This window comes from Furipterus horrens, unplaced genomic scaffold, assembly GCF_987537825.1.
Source record: "Furipterus horrens unplaced genomic scaffold, mFurHor1.1.pri manual_scaffold_7, whole genome shotgun sequence".
NCBI classification, from domain to species: domain Eukaryota; kingdom Metazoa; phylum Chordata; class Mammalia; order Chiroptera; family Furipteridae; genus Furipterus; species Furipterus horrens.
The window spans coordinates 131,971,724-131,995,052 of record NW_028327177.1 but is presented as its reverse complement, the minus strand read 5'-3'; the positions used below and the strand labels follow the sequence as shown (position 1 = coordinate 131,995,052).

At 35.1% G+C, this 23,329-nt stretch overlaps 1 pseudogene; it reads left to right on the top strand.

Moving 5' to 3' along the window:
- Positions 1 to 22,941: 22,941 nt before the first annotated feature.
- LOC150005243 (U6 spliceosomal RNA) lies at positions 22,942 to 23,040 on the top strand (annotated as a pseudogene).
- The last annotated feature ends 289 nt before the right edge of the window (positions 23,041 to 23,329 follow it).

The window sequence follows — 23,329 nt, the reverse complement described above, 5'->3', positions numbered from 1 at the left end:
CATCAATCTTCAGATTTAAGAAAAAAGTGTTGCCCAAAGTTACACCAAGAATGACCAATGTAACACATGCCTGAGCTTCATTCCAAGGTGACTAGGGGCTTGCAGAGCTGGAAAGGAGATCCCTGGCTGTCTCTTTCTCACCCTCACTACCTTCCCTCTCCTCTGCCACCATTAAAATGGAGATAAGGTTGGATAAAGCCTAACCTTTATCATTTACTAAGCATCTGCATGAACTATGCAGTGCCTGTTGCCCTCATCTGATAGTTTGCAGTTTAGGAAAATGAGTTAGTGGCAGCAAGGCAAACTGGGCAGATTATGTAAGTGACATTTTGAGTCATTGAGTGAAATATTTTCCCAATGTGTTAGGCGATAAGTCTATGCTGAGGTCATGCCAGAATGTTTGGTCAAATCAGTAAAAGAAGTGAACAATGCAGATAAATAACATCATGGGGACCACATTTCCAGATAATTTACTGAATCATTGAGTGGGATGATTGATTTTTTTGGTTTTTTTATAGTCATGGTGTCTTGTTTTGTATCTTCAACATTGCAACAAGGGGGGCGGGAATCTATTTCTTTTTCTGGAAGACTCTTATTACTTGAATGCAAAAATCAATCATTCACAGTTACACAGTTAGAAAACCTGGATTCTTGTCCCGCAGAATTTTAACTATAGTCCAGTCAATAAACCTCTCTGTGACTCAGTTTCATCATTTGTATCCCAAGATAAGCATGATAAATCTAATAATACTAAATTCCTATCTCACAGCATTAGTATAAGTGTTACAGGAAAAACTCCCGGAAACTCAGTTCTTCTTGTCAACAGTAAAGAATGACAGATTAGCGAGTCTCTTCTGTTCTCACAGAAGATAACGGGCCTAGCTCAGGTGAGGGTGAAAGGCGTAGGCAAAGTAGGGTAAGGGGCAGCAAAAGTAAGGGAGGCCAAAGGCTGGGGCGGCAAACTTGAGCCAGGGTAGCCTGAGGCTGATTGGCCTCTGCATTGCCCAGAAAGAGCTAGTCCTTTAGTTTTAGGACTATATATAGTTGGCTGGAGGTTGGGGGAAGGTGAAGAAGTTACATATTGATAGACAGGTAAAGGCGGTGCTAGCTTTCCAGGACGGGGGAGTGAATATGCCAAGGTGTTAATGGGCTTCTTCCTCTCGGCCCTATGGGCTTTTTTAGGACGTTCAGGCCTTGGGATGAAAGCACAGTGTCAAAGGCTTTCTTTCCCAGATAATGGAAAAGATGCACAGAATTTCAAGGCCTGCTGAGCCAGTGGGTGGGACATGGATCCCTCCTCCTCCCTGCCTTGATTTGCTATCTGTCCTACCTAACAAAAGGATCCAATGAAATAGAGAGAAAATATGTTTTGTGTTTTGTAAGCAGACAAATGCATTTAACAAAGCTCTTTGCTTTTCAATACATAATTGTCAATGTCTGCATTTTTCTTCTCGACTGGACTTTTGAGGAGTTGGACTGTATTCTATTCATCTTTGAATGCCCATTACCTAAGTACAATGCCTGGCATATGAGATCACTATTTTCAGTTTAAAAATGCTGCTAAGTCATTGCACTGCTATCTTAATTTTATACAGCTTTTGAAGTTCTTGAGTGCACTGCCTCCCCCCACCCCCTTTTTATAAGACCTGCAGACAAACATGCCATTGAGGAGAAATGCATTTTCTATGATCAAAACATGCAAGTGATACAGCTTGTTATACAACCGGGGCCTATTTTTTCTGAGTAGCATTTAACTTTCCCTGCTCACGAGAATTGCATAGTTGACTCCCTTTATTTCATTATTTCTAAATGAATTTTCACAGTTAATAAGCAATCGCTCTTAGGTTACAATCCATATCATTAGGACTGCATATGTTTATTATGCCATAAATATTTCCTTCTCACTATTAGATACCAACATAAATATGTGCCTTTCCTGGGTACTTTAAATACATTATTCCGTGTTAAAATTAGCTAAAAAACAAACTTTGTGGCTTTTTTGTGTTGATTTGGCTTTTTAGGTTCATCCTATTTTTGTCTCTTCCTCTTATCACACTCTTGACCCTCATCCCACTGACAACTTAACTTGCACACAGATGCAAAACCCTTCTCTCTTGTTACCGGACAGGACACCTGCTTCTTTGCCTGGTCAGTTCTCATCTAGAGGTCTAGAAACCTTTCATTATCATATTTGCTTTCTTGTTACTCATCACCGGTTTTACCAAAGGGACATTATTAGTGTAGTTTTATTATTTGTTGACGTATCTTTATCCACTCTCACCTTTGACTTCTTGAAACACAGGCATTGGGTTTCGGTTATTTTTATTATTATTGTCTATCTCTGCTGAACCAGCTCACTGAAAACTGACTTGTTATAGGAAATATTCAATTTGGGTCAGATGACTAAGTCAGTTTATCAGCATGCTAATATCTCTTCACACTTTTGTCTTCCTTCTCACTCCCTTTGTGGCATGCATTTAATTCTGTGTTAGATTTCTCACTGGTCTCTTGACACTACCTTCTCCAACCTGCTTGGCAAAAACACTGTCAGTTTAACATTTTCCTGAACCATGCCCAAGACCTAGGAGGAGCAATTCCCAGTTTTTCAGAGTGATGAACTTTGTCCTTTTAAGGCCAATAACACTTTAATGTACCTCTCTCCCTTTCGTCACCTGAATTTTCCAGTTAGTTTCAGAATTAGCAATGCTCCTAGACCTTCCTCTTGATGCCTAAGCAGAAATCCCTCCTGAGCCCTCCTACAGAGATGAACTTTCTGGTATTCCAGTCTGAAGTTAGGTCAACACTACCTAGTGGGAACAAAGGCATTAAGTGACCTTGGTACTGTGGGTCATCTCCCCACGCCACTAGAATGAGATCTGCCATTTCATGGGCTCTGGGCATGGGTGCTGCTCACTGAGATGAACAGCAGCAAATTGCAATGGAAATATTCTGCTTAAGATTCGTTTGTGGTCATTCTGAGGTCCACCTAAATATTCCACTGACACTGAGCCCTACACAATAAAACCGAAAGGGAGGCCACCAGATCGATAAATATGACATTTATAGTATGCTTGTTCCTTGATTTCTTCTTAGGTCCTATTTTAGATATCTGGTTTCCAAGAAAAATAGGCCATTGTTTGTTTATAGAGTGGAGGTTACCATTTCAGCTCTCTCTAAGGTTTAACAGCAGCACACAGCCAGAAACATTTTTTTTTGAATACCTACTATGTGTAAGCAACTGCGCTAAATACTTTACAAACTATTTTCATCTGTTTTCCCAAACAATTTATCAGTCCATATAAAACTGGCTCAAACTTATGTTCTCTAATCTACTTTATATGATTATTTTAACAAAATTATTTCCATCCCCTCCTCTGTTTTACTTTTTCTGTTTGTATGCTGCATATAAAATGTTATAATGTTTATCAACCCTGGCAAACAACAAGTGCTAATATCAATTCCTGAAAATCTGCATGCTGAGTACTTGATAGCAAACACTTAGACTTTGCAGGCTCTTGTGGACTACAGATTATCTTTCAGTGACATGGACATAGTACTATACCAGTAGGTTTAAGCACCCAGAGAATGCCACAGTGACTGCTTTGAACAACTACTGGTTGATCTATCATGAAGTTTACAGTGGGCCTAGACTCAGAAGAGCTGCATTTGAGACCTACCATTGTCATTTATTGGCAGAGTGAACTTGAGCAAGTTCATTGTGAGTCTTCTGTCCACTCTAAGACTACTGTAATATCTGTCCATCTCTGAAGCTATTGTACTAAGGAAGTATAGCGTATTCAAAAGTGTGTGCTGACATGGATTGTCTATCTTCTCTTGAGATTCTACAGGAATCATAAGTCACAGTGTCTCCCTGTCTCCCTGTTCCCTGGCCTCCAAGGTGGGTAGTTGGACCAGGTTTTGCCCATTAGGCTGCACCAGTTTGTTGGTTGGTTTGTTTTTTACTCAGTGATGTGTTCCAGGTGGAGAAACTCACTGTTTTTTCTTTTTTTCCCCAGAACTATCCATGAAGTCTAAAATGGTCTATTTGTGTCTTGTCCAGCATGGTAACCACTAGGCAAGTGTGGCTATTAGGCAATTGAAATGTGATGTGGGTTAGTGTACTTGAGAAACAGAATCTTAAATTAAATTTAAATAGCCACATAAGGCTAGTGACTATCATATTGGCCAGTGCAGGTCTACAGTTTTCTATTGGACGTTTTGAATAATGTGTTGTTCTTTCTTGCTTTTCCAGAAATATTTTTCGAAGCTTTCTTTCAATGCCCTGTTTAGTGCTTAAAATACCTGTTCTTTGGAGACTTTAAATAACCTAAAATAACTTAGCTGTGAAAGCACCTTTGCTAGGCAATATTTTTAACTTCCTTAATATATTCTATAATTATTTATATGGTTACATTTTCTTTTCTATCCAGAGTCATTTCTTTGTTATTGATGTTTTCTGAGAAATCATCTATTTTATACAGATTTTCAAATTTATTTGAATGCATGACTGTGAAGAATGCTTCCCAGTCTTTCTTTCTATATCCTTACATCTATGATTATTTCTGCATTCTCAGTTCTATTCTGTAAACTATTTTATCTTTCTTTTGATTTATTTAGTGACTTTATTGCTTTGTTTCCTTAAGGATATACTGTACTTTAAATTATTTATGCTATAATTATTTTGTCTGTAAATAAACCAAAATTTATTTTTATATTTACTAATTCCTTCTTCCCAACATTTTTCTTCCCTTCTTTCATTTCAAACAAATTGAATTTACTATTTTACAAATTTCCATTCTTTCCTTTTTAGCTGCATAAGTGCTTGAGGTAAAAATTTTTCCTTTTAGACTAAATTCAGTTTTTCTCTGTGGGTTTGACTATATAACACTGATATAAAAAAGCAAATTGTTGGAGGAAGGGAGAGAAGAACAGACTGAGCACAGAAGAGTATTAAGACAGAGAAAATATTCTCCGTGATGTTTACTGATGGATATATGCTATTATACATTTCTCCACACTCAAAGAATATGCAATGCAAAGAGTGAGCCCTAAGGTAAACTATGGACTTCAAGTAATTTTGATATGTCAGTATGGGTTCATTCTTGATTTAAAAAAAAAAAAAAAAAACATTCTGGCCAGTAATTTGACAAGGGGAGAGCCTATGCATATGTGAGGTTAGTGGTGCATGAGAAATCTGTACCTTCCTGTTCTAAAAATTATCCTTACAATTAATATATGTTTTAAAATTTCCATTTTTTAATTCAAGAGTTCTTTGAGAAATATTTTTAAACTGCATAAAAGTATCTTAGTTAATTTGCTACTACCTTTTCCTATTTTCAGAAGGATTGTAATATATAGCTTACAGTTTGGGGAATTTGCTGTGATGTTTTTGATGCTTAATATGGAAATATTTTAAAGTTAAGTATGCTTAATAAGAGTATATTTTATTTGAAGAATTAATAATCAAAGCCCTTATAGTCTTACTTATTTTAATGTTTTTTACCTAATATGGCCAAAAGTATTGAATTTTTAGTTCTCCTTTAATTCATACAGTTTTAGATCCATGTTTTTGATGCCAAGTTATTTGGTGCACCAAAAGTTAATAACTGTTATATATTTTTGAAATTGAATATATATAATTATAAGACATACCACATTTGTCTTATATAATGCTTTTGCCCTTTAACTAAACAATCATATAATGATAATGTCAGGCCCCCTACCTAATATTTGTTTGCATGTGTCTTGTGTGTTTTTGCCAATACTTATTATTTTCAATAATAATATGTCACTTTCTTTTATATGTCTCTTTAACAAAACAAGAATAATAATTTGTAAGAATATTTTCCCATTTATTTTGCCAATTTTTCTAGTTTATTGAAAAATTGAAAAAAGTTAACTTTATGTACTTTGTATCTATCCTTTGCCATATTTGTTATATTTGCTATACTGCTTATACTTCCCTTCGGTTTCTTCTTTTGGTCATTTGCAATTTATTGGTTCTAATTTCAGTTGTCTTTACTTTTTAACAATAGACTCAAATGTCTACTTTTTAGCTTATCAACTTTTAAATATTATAGTGTACTATGAAAGGTAAACAATTAGTACATTTAAATGTATTTGACATGCTACTTTCTTCTATCCATGTATTGGTACTCTGTATTCCTGTAGATACACACATTTAAAAAATTATGTTATGTAGCTTTTCCTTAAATATTTATTATACTTATATACCTGACCTACTTTAAGCATTCAATAAATACTTAGCAAAATAATTATTTAACTTTCACTATAGAGAACTTACCAACATAACTGCTATGTTAGGTATTCTGAAAGGTGGGTACATAATCCCTGAATACGTATAAGAAAATAATCTTTTGATGAAGGACATTTTTTAATTTAGAAAAGTGAGGTTTTTAGGTATAATCAAATAATTAATAACATTTTACCCTGTGAAAAGGAGTAGGAACACTCATTATAAACAGACAGAGAAGCATGTGAAAGAATATAGTTTTCCTTAAGAAAAAAGCATTTTAATATTCCCCTTAGATTGCTCCCTTATTCTTCTTTCCCCATCATACTTGAAACTATCTGTGAAAACTCTGAGAATTTTTTTTCACTTATTTTGCCTCAGACCATTGGTTTTGGTGAGGAAATAAGGAGAACCTCTTCAAACATAGCTTCTATTTTATTTATTTTGTTTATGTCTGTCAAATTGGGGAGAGATAAGTTTTATAATTCTGTATCATTATTAAGACATATGTGACATAGTGATAATAGTGAAAATAGAGGAAAAAGGCGATTGAATTTCCATCAATAAATAATTAAGGGCATTATTATATACCACATGGCAAAGAATTCTGGTCGTCAATCAACATCTCTTCTTCCTTATTAGAAGAAACCAATTTTCCTGAATGTTAATGTGTCCAGCTTTATTTCTTTCCAAATGATGGCAACATAGTACATTTTTCCAGCTTCATTGAAATGTAATTGACATAGAACATTATATTAGTTTAGCTTGTACAGCATAATGATTTGCTATATGTACATATTGGCATAGCAGGTTTTGAGCCATTGAAATTTAAGTGGTAGCTTTTAGGTAAAGCTTCCAGGAATTAATTCTCTTTAAAGAGGGTGGAAAAGGGTTAGACTGTTCCTTTTAGATGCCTCCTTCCTTTCCTTTTTTCCTTCCTTTCTTTCTCTTGCCTGGAACACCTACTTGATGCTGGAACTACCTTTAACATCTTGTGATTAAAACAATAACAGATAAGAGGATCATTTTGTTCTAAAAAGCATTTGAGTTATGGAATCCCAGTCTGCACCTTACAAACTTCAAAGTTCTTTTTCCAAGATAAAAAAAAAAAAGACTCATCTTGTTAAATGGATAATTTTGTGCATATGTATGTGTGTAGAAAAGAGGGGGGAAGAGGTTGTGTTACAGGCAGCTAAATGAAAGTTCCTGACTAATACAACCTATGTAATGCATTATTTTAATGCACCCATTGAGCTGATGTGTACTTGCATGTTAGAAAACTGAAATGTGCCCATGACAAACTTGTGATTGAATATGAGTGAAAACCCTAACCTATGACATTACCTTTGCTTGCCTGTTTGTTTTTAACATTGCAAGTGGATGAATGAAAAAATAGATTGACCCATCAGTTGCTAGGTTTGGGAGGCAGTTCACCACTTTTTTTCTTTTTACCATGTTAAACGAGAGTTTTACTTTTGCTTGCTTGTCCCATTCTTTACTGGTTAGCATGAATAATCCTTGTAATCTGAATAAGAACTCTTGTCAAGGGCAGCTGTACAATATCTATGACTATCAATCTGTATGCCTCTCATCTGACTCACCTATTCCTTGATGTTGACAATGACAATGAATAAGAGAAGGGGGTTACAGGCTTGTTTTATACATGAATCATTTATATAATAGTTTGGGGCACCAGCTGGCAGCGGTTGCTTCTTTTTCACCAAAGGTTTCATTTGTTATGAATTTGTCCTTTTTACATTGCTTGCCGTTAAAACCAACAGCAATACTATGGTCTTTCTGCTTTCACCTCTCTTATTCAACCTAGTACTAGACATCCGAGTCACAGCAATCAGAGAAAAAGAAGAGACAAAAGGCATCCAAATTGGAAAGAAAGAAATAAAACTATCCTTATTTGCAGATGATATGATACTGTACATAAAGGACCTCGAAGAGTCCACCAAGAAATCACTAGGACTGATAAATGAATCCAGCAAAGTAGCGGGACACAATATTAATACACAGAAATTAGTTATATATTTATATTTGACAGAGAAAGCAAGCACATACAACGAGCTACAGGTAGTTTATTCAACAAATGATGTTGGGAAAATTGGGAAAATATGTGCAGAAAAATGAAACTAAACCACTTTCTTACACAACACACAAGAATAAATTCAAAATGGATTAAAGACTTAAATGTTAGACCTGAAACCATAAAAATCCTAGAAGGAAACACAGGCAGCAAAATCTTGGAGCAGTATTTTATCAGATATATCTCCCCAGGCAGGGGATACAAAAGAAAAAAAAAAACAAATGGGACTACATCAAACTAAAAAGTTTTTGCCCAGCTAAGGAAAACATAAACAAAATAAAAAGACAGAGAATCTTATTTTTAATAGCTCTATTTACATGTAAGAGCCATATTTGCAGATACATCTGATGAGATGTTAATATCCAAAATTCATAAGGAACTTATAAAACTCAACACAAAAAAGCAAACAACCCAGTTAAAAATGAGCAAAGGACCTGAATAGACACTTCTCCAAAGAGAAGACAGAGATGGCGAGTAGACATATGAAAAGATGCTCAAGGTCACTAATCATCAGAGAAATGCAAATTAAAACCATAATGAGATATCATCTCACACCTGTCAGAATGGTTATCATCAATAAATCAAAAATCAACAAGTGCTGGCGAGGATATGGAGAATTGGGAATCCTTTTGCCGTGTTGGTGGGAATGCAGACTGGTGCAGCCACCGTGGAAAGCAGTATGGAGATACCTCAAAAAATTAAAAATGGATCTGCCTTTTGATCCAGCAATCCCACTTCTGGGAATATATCTGAAGGAACCCAAAACATTAATTTGAAAGAACCCCTATGTTCACTGCAGCATTATTTACAATCTCCAATATATGGAAGCAGCCCAAGTGTCCATCAGTAGATGAGTGACTAAAACAACTATGGGACCTTTACACAATGGAATACTACTAGGCCGTAAAAAAGAAGTTTTACTCTTTGCGACAGTATGGATAGACCTGCAGAACATTACGCCAAGTGAAACAAGCCAGTCAGAGAAAGACAAATGCCATGTGATTTCACTCATATGTGGAATCTAATGAACAAACTGAACTAACAAGCAAAACAGAGACGGACTCATATATAGAGAGCAGGCTGGCAGCTAAGGCGGCGGTGGGGGCAGCGGCAGAGATTAGGGGGTGGAAGGATTGAGCAAAAAGGGGAAGGACTCATGGACATGGGTAACAGTGTGTTGACTGAAGCAGGAAGGGGCTTATAAGGGGACTGAACGGTAATGGAAAAAAATACAATAAAAAATAAAGAAATAAGATGATCATGCATACCAATTTGCTTGGGATGTTACTGAGCTTTCAGTAGTCCAAGAGTGATTATCAATGGTCCCCATTTCACTCTTAAACATGTGTATTCTGGACAATGAATTACTTGATCATTCTCATTACAGTAGATTATGATGTTCAATTAGAACTCAGCTGAAAATACTGATATAGCTCCAAATCCTTGAATTCAGATTTGTCCCTCCTTGAAATTTACATGTTACACTCAGGATAAATATGGAGAAATAAAGTTCTGTGTAGATTTCCACTCACCAGAAATGGGACATTTTTTCTCTTAAATACACTTGTAGTTGGATACTCAAAAGCTATTATCCATGGCTTTCTTACTAAAAACAACATAAAAATCCAGGAATATCCCTAATCTCTTATGTAGATATGAATATATTAATCAACTTTTGGCCATGAGAAGTAAGAGACGGTCACCTGAGACTGTTTTTGTTTTCTGATAACAGAAGAGAGGATCACATAGTAATTCACTTTCACTGTCCTCGTTCCTATCCTGTTTCAGGCCTTTCAATGTGGTCCTGATGCCTAGAGTTATTGAAATCATCTTAAAACAATGAGGGCCTATGGGTACAAGAAACAAAAAAATGGATATTTTGAGGATGGTAGAGTAGAAGCCAAGTAAAAATATCCTTCAAGATATTCATTAGCTACTTTTCCATATGTGAAACTCTCTAGTTCCAAACTATGTCTTATACAAAATTTTTTAAATTTTTTGCTTAGTTACTTTTATTTGGGTGCTCTGTTACTTGTCATGAAAATAAAATAACTAAAAGTGTTTTATGGGAACGAATCAACTACAATATATCAGGGGTACATGGTATAATTAGGTTTTAAGGAAATTCCAGCAACTGTACTTAAAAGAAATAAGTGGAAACCCAAAAGAATTATTATTCACTCTGTATCTTGTTTTATGACCTGCACTCTAGAATAAAATTATCTCTTTTTGCTTCTCTATTTCTTGTCTCCTTAATGCAACTTTTAACCACACAGAGCGCTACGTACACTGACATCTGAGCTATATTCTATCAATTTTAGAAATGAATAGAGTGGAAAGAGAATTTAATTGGCCAGACTGAGACCCATAAATAATCAATAGAGAATGAAATGAAGAACGCCTGGCTAAAGAAACAAATGTATTATAATTATGCCAATTATCCTAGATGTAGTTCATCAGTTTGTAGTGATAAAGGCTGTTAATGAGCTTTGTCACTGGCAGCATCACTTTCTAATCTTAATCCTTTTTAGGGTTATTAGCTTTAATGCTACCTGCACAGAGATAAGTTAATTTATACTGAAATTAAATTGAAAAATAACTAATAGTTGCATTTGAACAGTAGCTTATAAAGTTTCTGTCTGGCTGACAAAAGTTACAGAGGGCAGCACAAAAATTCTAAGGGTTTTGAGCAGGTGGAAGAGAGTCAGAAAAAGAGAAACACTTGTTAAAAGAACATTTATAAATATTCTTGGGAAAAGTCACTCAATTTAGAGTTAATATCATTTAATGAAACGGCTGATAGCTACTTTATACATTAGGTGTCAGCATGCTATGTTCTGGCATCAAGAAAATTCTTAAAAATGGTCAACCTTTGAAGAAGAGTTACTAAATACATATATGTGTGTGAGGGTATACTATTTTCTACAATAGATTAAGACATTTTCTATCAAATTCTAATACTAATATCTTCTTACATGAATGTTGAAATGTATCAAATGTTTTCAGCACATATTGAGATAATCATGTGCATATTCTTCTTTCTTTTTCGAGATACAGTTTAGATGTAATAAATTTGACAAATTAAAAGTACACTATTTGGTACACACACACACACACACACACACACACACACACACTCGAAACCATCACTACAATCACAGTGATGAACATTTATCAGTCCCCCCTGAAAGTTTCATTGTAGCTCTTTGTCATTCCTCCTTCTGACCACAGCAAGTGAAGACATAGTGGATGATTTTAACACACATCTCTCAGTAATTCATCAAATGCAAAACATTAAGTCCTGTACTAGATTTGAGCAACATGAATACATGTAATTGTTATATAAATCATCACACCTCAAAACAGTAGAATACACATTTTTCAAGTGTGCATAAAACAGTTACAAAAAGTGTTAAGATCTAGACCACAAAACACATTTCAGCAAATTTCAAATGACTGATATACTGAGATTTCCTCTTATGAAAATGAAATTAAGTCAAAAATTGATAACAAAACAACATAAATAATCAGAAATAATTTGAAATTAAAACATACTTCTAAATGATGAATGAATAAAAGATTAATGATAAAAATTAGACAATATTTTAAACATTCAATTTAATGAAAGAATATACTATATATAAGAAATGTTGGAAAAGAGTTAATGATGTACTTACATATTATAAAAGAAGAAAAGTTAAAAAATTAATCATGTACAGAAGATAGAAATAGAATAGCGAATTGAACTTAAAAAGAAACAAGAGAATAATACATAATTTGATATTAATAAAATATAGAACATCACTAGAAAAGACCACTGAAAACAAATGATTAAATCCCAAAACACTACTAAAAGTAGTAGCAAGACAGGTATTTTTTTAAAAAAAGAGAGAGTTGATAGGTGCAAAAGAACTAGAGGCCTGAACATTGAGTCTACTTAAATTTAAAAGATACAGAAATATGAAGCATGGCAATGCATTTGAAAACTGATAAAAAAGATGAATAAATTCCAAGAGCTAATGCAAGGAAAAATAAAATATCAATGTGTGCTACAACTACTTAATTCATTCTACAACTGAATCATTCCAATATAGAAGTCCCCATGTTTACATACCTTCAGGAGTAACTTCTACCCAACAGGTCTAAGAGTCTCTGTAGATGACTCTGAGGACAGCAGGACACCAATATCAAAACCTGACAAGGATGTTAGAAAAGAGGAGAAATATAAATCAACTTCTCCCATGGACATAGATGCAAAATAATATGATCATCTCAGATACAGAAAGAGTATCTGATACAATTTATCAGCAATCTATAAAAGAAATAACTTAGGAAATTCAAAATAAAACAGTACTTTCATAATTTTATATAGAGTGTCTGTAAATGACTGACAAAATAGATCTGTTGAATGGTCTGTTCACCACTGGCCTACAAATGTATAATTAGTACAGAGAAGCAAATAGAATAATGAAAAGATGTGGTTTGGAAAGAAAGAAAAAAGACTGCCACTAACTGCAAATATTTTCTTTATATACAAAATTTAAAAAATCTTTAGGTATGTTTTTACACTTAATAAGTCAATTTAGCCATTTTATAAAAATACAATGTCAACATGCAAATATATTTTCATGTTTTAATAATCATCATAACACAAATTTAAAACACAATTAGACATAACATATCAATAATCAAATACCTAGAAGTAAATCTAAAAGAATGTAAGACCTCTCCACATATACATACACACATCTACCATTTTACTAAAGTTAAAGATTTGAATTACAAAAAGTAATCTATAATCATGAAACACAAGACTTAATATTGTAAAGATGATGATTAGACTCAAATTGATTTATATTGCAAACCTATATTGGTCATCTATTTGAAATGCTGTAAAAAAAAGTACCTGCAAAACATAGGGACATACAATGTCTTATACTCAACATCATGTATCATATACAATATCCTGTGTAGCTCCTTACTCTGCTTGTTGGTCTATGGGTCTAGATGGACAGTCTTTACCTTAGCTAAACTCAGTTCTGCTTCTGCAATCAATTAGGCATCTTTGTTTCCAGGGACTGGCCAACTGTTGGCTCAAATACCTTGTCTCTGCTCTTATATCCCTCAAATAAATTAGCCTGCAATGGTCTCATGGCAAGGAAGAGGTTCATGAGAGAGGGTGGAAGTTTGCAAGGCCTCCTGAAGCCTAGGATTGGACTGGCACAGTATCACTTCTGCTACATCTTACTGGCCATGTAAATTAGAAGGCCACTCCAGACTTAAAGGGAACTATTTCTTGATGACATAATTCTTCAACTCACTCACAAACAGAAATGAACTCTGAAAAGCTATCACAGTATTGAGAGTAAACTAAGTCAGAAAATTTATTTATGTCACATATTAAGATTTATAATAAATTTATAGTAATTAAGGCAACAAATGAAACAAAATAGAATTTGATTTATGACACAGTTGGCAAGTAGAACATAGGAAAAGATAGTCTTTTCATCAGATTGTGCTGAATCATTTGGATATGGCAATTGAAAATCAATGTATTATAATATAACTAGACCATTCCATGTAAAAATAACCAGTGGCTAATTTTTTTATCCACATGTAAGAAAAAAAAAATAATTTCCAAGAAGTTTATCATAAAAGAATACACTAATGATTATGGAATAAGAAAAGGTATACCAAATATCACTGGCTGCAATAAAAAGAATTTATAAATTTGAATTATTATTATATTATTATATTATAATACAATTATATAAGGCTAATCATAGTTATAAACTTCTGTTTATCAAGTAACAGAGTAAACAGTTATGCTTTAGACCAGGGAAGTTATTGCAACCTTTCTGAAATCAAAAGAATTATTCAGTATACAAAAAACACTCTCTAAACCAACAAAAAATGTTATACGAAACAATGAAAAAGTGGTCAATACAAATGAAAGAGGATATCCAAATGGCCAATAAATCTACGAAAATGTGCTCAACATCATTAGTCATCAGGAACATGCAAGAATTACAGGTAAGAGGTAGAGGTTCGTGGCAGGACAATATTTTAATATGATAGAGCTACTGGAGCAATGAACATTAGAAATTAAAATTCCAGAGAGGAGAGAACATCTATGATGGAAGTTAAAAATCTACAGCTTTAAAATTTTCAGGGGTTGGGGATGAGGGTGAAATTTTCTGTTTCTGGATATAAGTTGAGGACCCAGCTGAGGCAGATAAGCACTACTAGAGATAAAAGAAATATGCAAAGGATTTAACAGTTTTTGGTGCTAACAAACCAAATTAGAAATTTGAGGGAACAAAAACCATGGTCATTTTTTTCTACAAGATATTTCCCGGGTACTCTGGTGGCTTGGGAAGCAAGAGATTTAAGTCAAAACCCTGTACTCCTTAGGAAGCAAAGATGTACAGGGCAGAAGTCCTGCATCAAATACAAATTTTGTTTTCTTTCAAGACTTTTCTATAAATTAAAGCTACATGGATTAGGAGGAGACGGAACACCTGAGCTGAAAACCTAAGTGACAGAGCACAGTCTCCTTCAGTTTCCACTTCTCCTGTCCCTCAAGGCTGAAGCATCTGAGACTGATCAGACTTTGTCAAAATCCTTCTTGGGCTCATCTGAGATTAGGCAAAAATACATACATACATACATACATACATACACACATACATATGTCGGCAGCCGTCCGTCTGGAGAGACGATGGTGTAGCTTCTTAAGAGTCTATCTGCACCGTCGAGAATGGCTGTGCAGTCCGACTCGGGAGTGACACGGTATCTGTCTCCTCCCGTGTTGAATCGACATCTTGCGATGACGCTGGAGTGTCCTCTCCAGTGAAGCTGAAGCTACAGAGCCTGGGCAGGGTGATATGGAGGGTCTGCTGTTGCCCATGCAGCAGAACCCCCCCTCTCTTCGCAGCTGAAGGGTCCAAGGGAAAGACGGAGACAATACAGCTTGGCTTCAGGTGCGCCGCAGGAGTTGCCGGTGTTGACTACAACGTCAAACCGCCTTAGGGACTCCGGCTCCGGATTTTCTGTCGGGGTTTACTCCCTTAGCCTTTCCCCTGAAGAGGTATGCCGCAAGGCAGCGGAGGTTTTTTGGAATCAGAGTTTTCCTTCTCTGACATACATATGTACATACCTACATACATACACACATGCATACATACTGCCTCAGTCTTAAATTATAACCCACCCTTTTCTCACTCTTTTCCTAACAAAAGTAAAGAGAACTTTCACTGATGGAACAGCAATCTATAGCCTCCATGACTCTTTTATTACAATGTCTGGCATTAAATTAAAAATCACTAGATATGCATAAAGGAAATAAAATAAATATCTACCAGAGAAAAAAAGAACTAATACTATATCTAGGCCACTTAAAAATATGATTTTTATGTTAAAAGAAATAGAGGGAAAAGCAGGTTTGACAAATACATCTGTTACTTTGATAGTTATTCTTTCTTCATACATATAATGCAATCTTTAAGTAGTCATACTAATATGTTTAAATAAAATAGTTCTATCTGATAAATTCAAGGTCTGCTGTCTTAATATATCTGATTGAATTATTTTATTTCACTTTATTTTAACCTTCACTGTAATCTCAATTCATAGCGTCTTTCTTGTATATAGGATTTTTAAAATTTATTCTTTTTTGTTGTTGCTCTTGTGAAGTTCACACTTTTTGAAACACCATCTGTAAAATATCTTTGACTCTTAGGGTTCATATTATACTTCACCAGAGAGTATTTTTATTCCTCTACTCTTAACCTGGAGGCATTTAAGCCACGTGGAAAGACCTTAAACCAAGAGAGGGTTTTAATAACACAGATGTATAAATCTGTCTGTAACTTATACAGGATCAGGCTTGTATATCTCCTTCTGCTTTATTTTTCCTCCAGTTTACTGTTTGAGTTGGCTTCAGAAATGCAGACTTAGTATTAGGCTCTTGCGCCATACACACCACCTGCACTGCAGAGGTCTCACTCAGGCACAAAAGCACAGACTTAAACATTTAGCTCTAAGCCATCAGAGATAATGAGATGCTTCAGAAAATACCCTGTAGTCAATTCTAAGCATTGTTCTAAACTTGCTCTTATTCTCAATCTCTAGCCTCTCAAGATAGTCTTATTTCACACTAGCTCTTCTATTTTATCTAGGACATTTTATGAATTCTGCACCCAGAGAGTTTTTTCGGTTCATTGAGGCCACCATGTTACTAGATCCAAAAATCAAGTTTTGTTCCTTTAAAAGTCACAGCTGTCAAAACCAGAGTCTAACATATAATTTGAAAATATGGAAAGAAAAACTACCCTCCAACAACTTCTATTTCTGAGTTCCACGCTCTCCCTTCACACAAACAAAAACTATAGTTTAAGTGAGTACTTAATTACATACTGGGAAAGTTGCTAGAGAACTTGGCAGACATTCTACTTTTAGTAGCTCTCCCCACAGATTTATATATCACATTTTACATAATGAAGACTTCTTTTCCACCTCTTACCAAGGCAAAGTAATAATAATGATAATAATAAGCTTCCTAGAAGAAGGATAGGGCTTTATCAGGAAGGTTTAGTGAGCTGAAAGAAGGAACAAGTTAAGAGCGTCGCAAGTTAAAGGGGGAGTGAGTTGCATATATTTCAGATACAAGGTAAAAGCCTTTGGATTTTGTAGCCTAAATAGGTTCATGAGAACATTAATGCTAAAAAAATAAATAAATAAACAAAACAGATTTGTTGCATTGTTGGGGGAAAGGCATGAAATTTAAACACAGGACTGAACTAAACAGCCTTTCCTCTGGATTGCTCCCATGTGGAGTTTTATGTATGGCTGGCTCAACTTCTCAATCTCCAAATTAAGATAATTTTAGACCACTGTTGGAGAAATTGTGCACAAGGGCAATGTTTCATATTTTTCCTACTGTTTGAAATAAAACCACCAGGAAAGCAGACCTTCATTCTTCCAAGCCTAGTTTCTGTTTGTTTTCTGTGTCTAAGAATGCTGATGTGCTTAAGAAGTTTAATTAGTTCATTAATTAAACTTCATTAGCAAGTTCATTAGCATATGCTAATCTAATTAATTCTGCCTCCATGCCTGTGGAAAGATGTCTCCTTTAAAAAGTTACCTCCTATGAAAGAGATAGGCAACTCGGAGAATATATTTCTTTTACATTGATTATAGGAAGAATGACTGTCATTTCTAGGTCTGGCCTTTAAGAAAACTGATGGTCTGTGTCTTGGTCTCTTTGAGAGCAGAGCCACCATATAAAATGCCCCCATTGTCCTGTTGGAGAAATAATATAAAATCCCTGTAACTCCACTGGTAGGGAGAGGTTCCCCCTGAGGTCAGCCTAGAGGATGACAGCCATATGAATGACACTATCTCAGACCCTCCAGAAAAACCCAACCCTCAGTTAAAAAGCACCAAGTAACTCATGTTGATAACACATGAGCAGAACTGCTCATCAGAGCCCTGCCCACATTCCTAACCCACAAAATTATGTAACCTAATAAAATTGTTATTTGAAACTAGTCATTTTTAAAGCAATAAATAAATGGAACACTGTTAAGCAGAACTTATCAATTTTACCAATAGTTGGAAAGTATATTTATTTTTGAATATGGAATGTCCCTTGGCAACTCCATTGATGAGAGTGAAATAGAAATTGGACATCTGGACAAAACCAGCTCCAGGGATGAGCAGATTTCAAGTCAAACAGCAGAAGATGCTACCTTGAATGAGATGATTAATTACATGTGTTTGGTTTTTCCAAGACAAATGTTGTCACTGGGAGAGAAAGAGCTGGCAGAAGTAGGGCCTGCATTATGAAATCCATCCCTAGTGGCTGTAGATAGGGTTGGGAAATGTAGGTGTTGGTAAAAGCAGTGCAATGACCTCCTCCCAGTGTAACCAGAGTCCTAATCATGTTACCATTTAGAGATCTGGAGTCATGGAATTTTATTTGAGAAATCATTCATCTTTAAATTACAATGCTCTGTATAATTTTATGAGTTGATATAATTAGTTCTCAGTTACTAGAACGGGGTAAGATGCAAGAATACCTGTATAAGTTAATAGGTCAGAAAACATTGCACCTCTTATTAAGCTATTATTGCTCAACTCAAAATCCACTCATCCTCTAGAGTTATCTCTAATGCTGGGGCTAGGGACCTACAATTATATTTCTCATTTTAAGCTGGCTTCCTGCTACTTGTGCCAGTCAGGGCACTAGGCAGAAGACGCAGTAATCAGCTCCTTCTTGGTTGGCTTATGGTTCCTGTAAGTAGCACACCAGCAACAGCTCTTCAAACTGGCGGTAGCAGTTAAGAGTTCAAGTAGCAGTTGGATCCAGTTTTTAGCTTTTATCTGCCCTCTAAAATCCACCTTTCTAAAGATATAGCACAGGCCAGAGCTATCTGTTCTCTTTCTCTCTCTTCTTCCCTCTTCTTCCTCCTTCTCTGCTGTGTGTGTGGGCCTCTGCATGCACATACATGCAGGTATACAAAATAGCCTGATTATGAGACTTTGTATTGTTTGTTTCAGCAGCCAGCACAACTTTTTGTTATTACCACAGAAATTAATACCAGGACTGCAATGTCATTGCAAAAACATTTTTAAATACGCAGCACTGACCCATTGACTGAATGGAAAATGGCAAGACCACACAGACAACCATCTCAACAGTTTTTTATCCATGTCGTTCAAATGCGAACTATTTGATAAGTCTGTTATCTGCACAAATTTGTAAGATTGGACAAATGACAGTAATCTGGGGAAAGGGGTTGAAAAATATCATTTTAATATGTGTTGATGGTCATTGTATCTGTTTAGCAACTAAGAAATGAGACAAACAGCGTAGAAGCAGAAATACAAGGATAAAGACAGATCACATCTGTAGGGCCTGTGATACTGGAAAAAATGACAGATTCTAGATCCTAAATATCAGTAGATGAAAACTTTTAAAAGTTTTTTCTTTCTACAATTGATGAAAAATCTCAATAAAGTGATCAAATTTGGCATGTTTCCTATGTAGGCCTCATTTACTCAAGGTAGTTAGGTTTTGTTGAGATATATTAAGAAACCAGGAAGCAAGGAAATATGATTATCAGAAAACAGTTTCAAAAAGAACTTTTTAAGTGGTTACCCATACATGAAACTAACTGGAAGTAAATAAATCATAAAATTAATAAGATTTTGAAAAAATTAAGTTGCCAGAGAACTCTAGCTTTATTTAAAAATTCTGTTTTTGTTTGGTAAGCCTGAACGTAGGCCTCAGCAGGAAGCAGACTACAAAAGCTGCACAGACACCCCCCCCCCTAAAAGACGTATATCCCAAGGGCCATATCTGATAGGCATTTCTAAAAATCATAAATGTGGAAGAACCTCTTTGAGGTTTGCTGTTTTTCCTCCAAAAGCTTGTGGCTTTCAATCCTTAAGAAGAGAAATCTCTAAATGTCAGCTAGTTTAGCTTTGTTGTTGAAGTCTAACACGTATTTACTGAACTGTTTGTCTAGTTGCTCTATGAGTGACTGAAAGAGAAAAATGAAGAACAATAAGATTAATTGTGTGTTTTTCTATTTCTCCCTTTGAATTGATCATTGTTTACTGTATGTGTATTGAAGCTCTCTTATTAGGTATGCTTATGTTTCATATTAGTGTATCTTCCTGGTAAGGGCTGTTTTTATCACTACAGAAAGCCCATCTTATTGTAGATAATAACTCTTGTCCTAAAGTCTACATTGTCTAATACGTTTTCTCATTGTTATAGTGTGCATGCCATATCTCTACTTTTTTCTGTCTTCATCTTATCATGTTGACAGCACAGGGTTTAGTCTTGATTTTTATTTTAATGCAATCTGAAGTTCTCTGCCTTTTAATTGGAATATTTGGTCCATTTATACTTAATGAGGTTACATAAACATTTGAATTGATGTCTCCCATCTTAGTATTGATATGTTACTTCCATATATTCTTAAATTCTCTCTTCCTTTTTTAACCTTCCTTTTTACCATTTTTTAATAAAAAGCTAGACTTACTTAAAAAATTCTTCTGGTAGAATAAGATCTAACCTTTCATTCCATCTTAGCATATATATTCCCTCATTCAACACATTTCCTTCACTTTTACATCAATAGTATCATTTTACCTGTCCTGATAGATTAATGGTGATACAGCTGAGGGGAAAGATGGCTAATATACTTTTATCATCCTCCTCCACATTGTTTTGCTCTTGCGTCAATATCGTTTATCTACATTTATAAAACCAGGTATTGATGCCATAAACTGTCAAAACGAGCAACTCAGTTTATCCAATATCAAAAATATATTGGCAAATGTCATGCTTAATCAAGTGCAGCTATATGACTACTAGTCTAGTACTTCTGTTAAAGAAGAAAGTGCACTTAGCCTGGCATAGTTTAGAATTCCTAAGACTTTCTTTTCTTGTCCCACACATGCACTAAGAGTTATTTCACATTTTCCCATGAATTCAATGACCATCTATTTCCTGACTGCTAACAAAAGTATATGTCTTGATCCCAGAAGTCATTTTTGGCTTTGTCCATATTCCCAAAGGTCTCTTAGACAATCCCACTTTAATGGATGTCAGTACCACAAACAAAATATGTACAAATAAAAACTTATTATCTTTCCTTCAAACCTCCTTCACAGATCTTTTATTTTCATGAACGATTTCTTTTTCCTCTTGTTTCCCCATATAACAATGTTATAGTTATATGGTTCCTATTTTTCCCTTATCTGTACAACCGGTTGATCTTTAATCCATAGTTATGCTACTCTTCTGGATAATTTCATCTTGTTTGTGTCCTACTTACCATTTATATAACTCCTACTGTCATCTATATGCCCTCACTTACATCTTAACATGCATTTTCTCTCCACCTTCCAGGCTCTGTCTCACTAGCACCAGCATCAGCTGGAACTACAGAGAAACACAAGTTCTCAGGCATTTCTCAGATTAACTAGATCAGAAACTCCATGGATACAGTCAGTTGAGCAATGGCTGGTGATTCTGATGCACACGAGTGTAAGAACCATTGCTACCCATGAGAGGTGATTTCGAACATCTTCTTTCACCTACACAATATATCCAATGCCAAAATTCCTCTTCCCATGGAAGCCTCTGAGGGAACAAGAGTCATAATTATATGTAGAAAATCTGGAATATTCTCTTAATCTTTATCTTAGTTATTATCTATATATGTTGAGTAAATCCAGTTTTATCTTTGGCTCTTTATTATTACAAACAAATTTGCTGGCAAGTACCAGCATCTGAACCAACATTCTAGTGTGCCCTGGCATACCAAGTTATTAATAAGTCATCTACTCCAGCAGTTAGCACGCTATGGTCCACAGGCCAAAATCCATCCCAGCCTCTGTTCCTGTAAATAAAATATTATTGCTACACAGTCATGCTTATTTGTTTTTGTATTGTCTTTGATTGCTTTTACAGTATAGTAGAAGAGTTCAGCACTTGTCAGTATAGTAGAAGAGTTCAGCCTTGTACAGAAAAAGTTTGCTGACCCTTGATTGACACTGTCACTGTGTATTCATTTGACACATATGAGTATTTATTAAGTATGTGCTATTAATAGGCATTGTTTCAGGCACTGAGGATATAGAGGTCAACCAAAGAAAGAGGCCTCGTCAGTCATGGGACATATATTTGAATGCCTGCTGGCGGTGGCTGACAATAAACAAACACACAAGTAATAATTAATACCATAATTTCAGGAAGTGATTTGTGCTGAGAAGAAAATAAAGTGGATGCAATAATAGAAAGTGACTGCCAGGAGGGAGCACCACTGGGTTAGGTGTCAGGAAGGTCTCTCCAAGATGGTATTAAGCTAAGACCTCAATAAAAATGATGAAATGATGAAAAGAACAAGATGAGCAAAGTTTGGGTGGAGGAAATGACCTCGATTTGCTCTAAAACCATAAACGAGGCCAGTGTGGCTGGAGCAAGGTAAGTGCTAGAAAGGTACAAGTCCCTGGCTAAATGTTTGTGAGACTTATGATCAGTGACAAATTGTATTCTTTCATTCCCACAGTGTTGCATAGAAGGAAGTGATATTGATTAAAGGTTGCTTACTATTCTTTTGTGTTAATGATTTATGTTGGCTGCAGTGTAAGCATAAATGATTTGTACATCAATGGTGAGAAAATTAAGAACTTTTGATTAAAATGTTTAAAGAGAGCAAGATTGATGTCCCTGTTAGATGCAAGGTTGAAATATTGCTCCTTACTCATCTCCACCTTGATCAGGTTGTTTAAGGAGGCAGAATTAAACCAGACCTTAAAATATTTTCTCCCCCCCAAACCTAGGAACATGAGCGAATACAATACAAAACTAAAACCAAAAACACAAAAACTACCAGTAAAGAGCTAATGACCCGAGAGAAGCAAAAATCACATTTTAAGAATAAATACAAATCCCCTTCTATAGTTTTTAAAGACCAAAACATTGCGTGCAGGTGCATAGTGGGGGATGGTTTATTGAGAAGAGGAAGATATATTAATAAAACATTGAACATTCTCATTAAAAAACAACTATATATACCTGCTTTGGCAGGACATATACTAAAATTGCAAAGATACCGAGAAGATGAACATGTGTAAGGATGACATATAAATTCATGAAGTATTCCATATTCTTAAAAATGCACCAAGGACTTGAATAGACATTTCTCCAAAGATGATATGCAAATGACCAACAAACATATAAAAAAATGCTCAACATGACTAATCATTGAGGAAATCCAAATAAAAACTTCCATGAACCATCACATCATACCTATTACTAGCAACTGTAAAGAAGTATGCCGAGAGCTAGGAAATAACAAGTGTTGGTGAGGACGGAAAGAAATTGAAAATCATGTGTCTCATGGGTCAGAATTTAAAATCTGGTGCAACTGCTATGGGAAAAAGTATGGAATTTCCTCAAA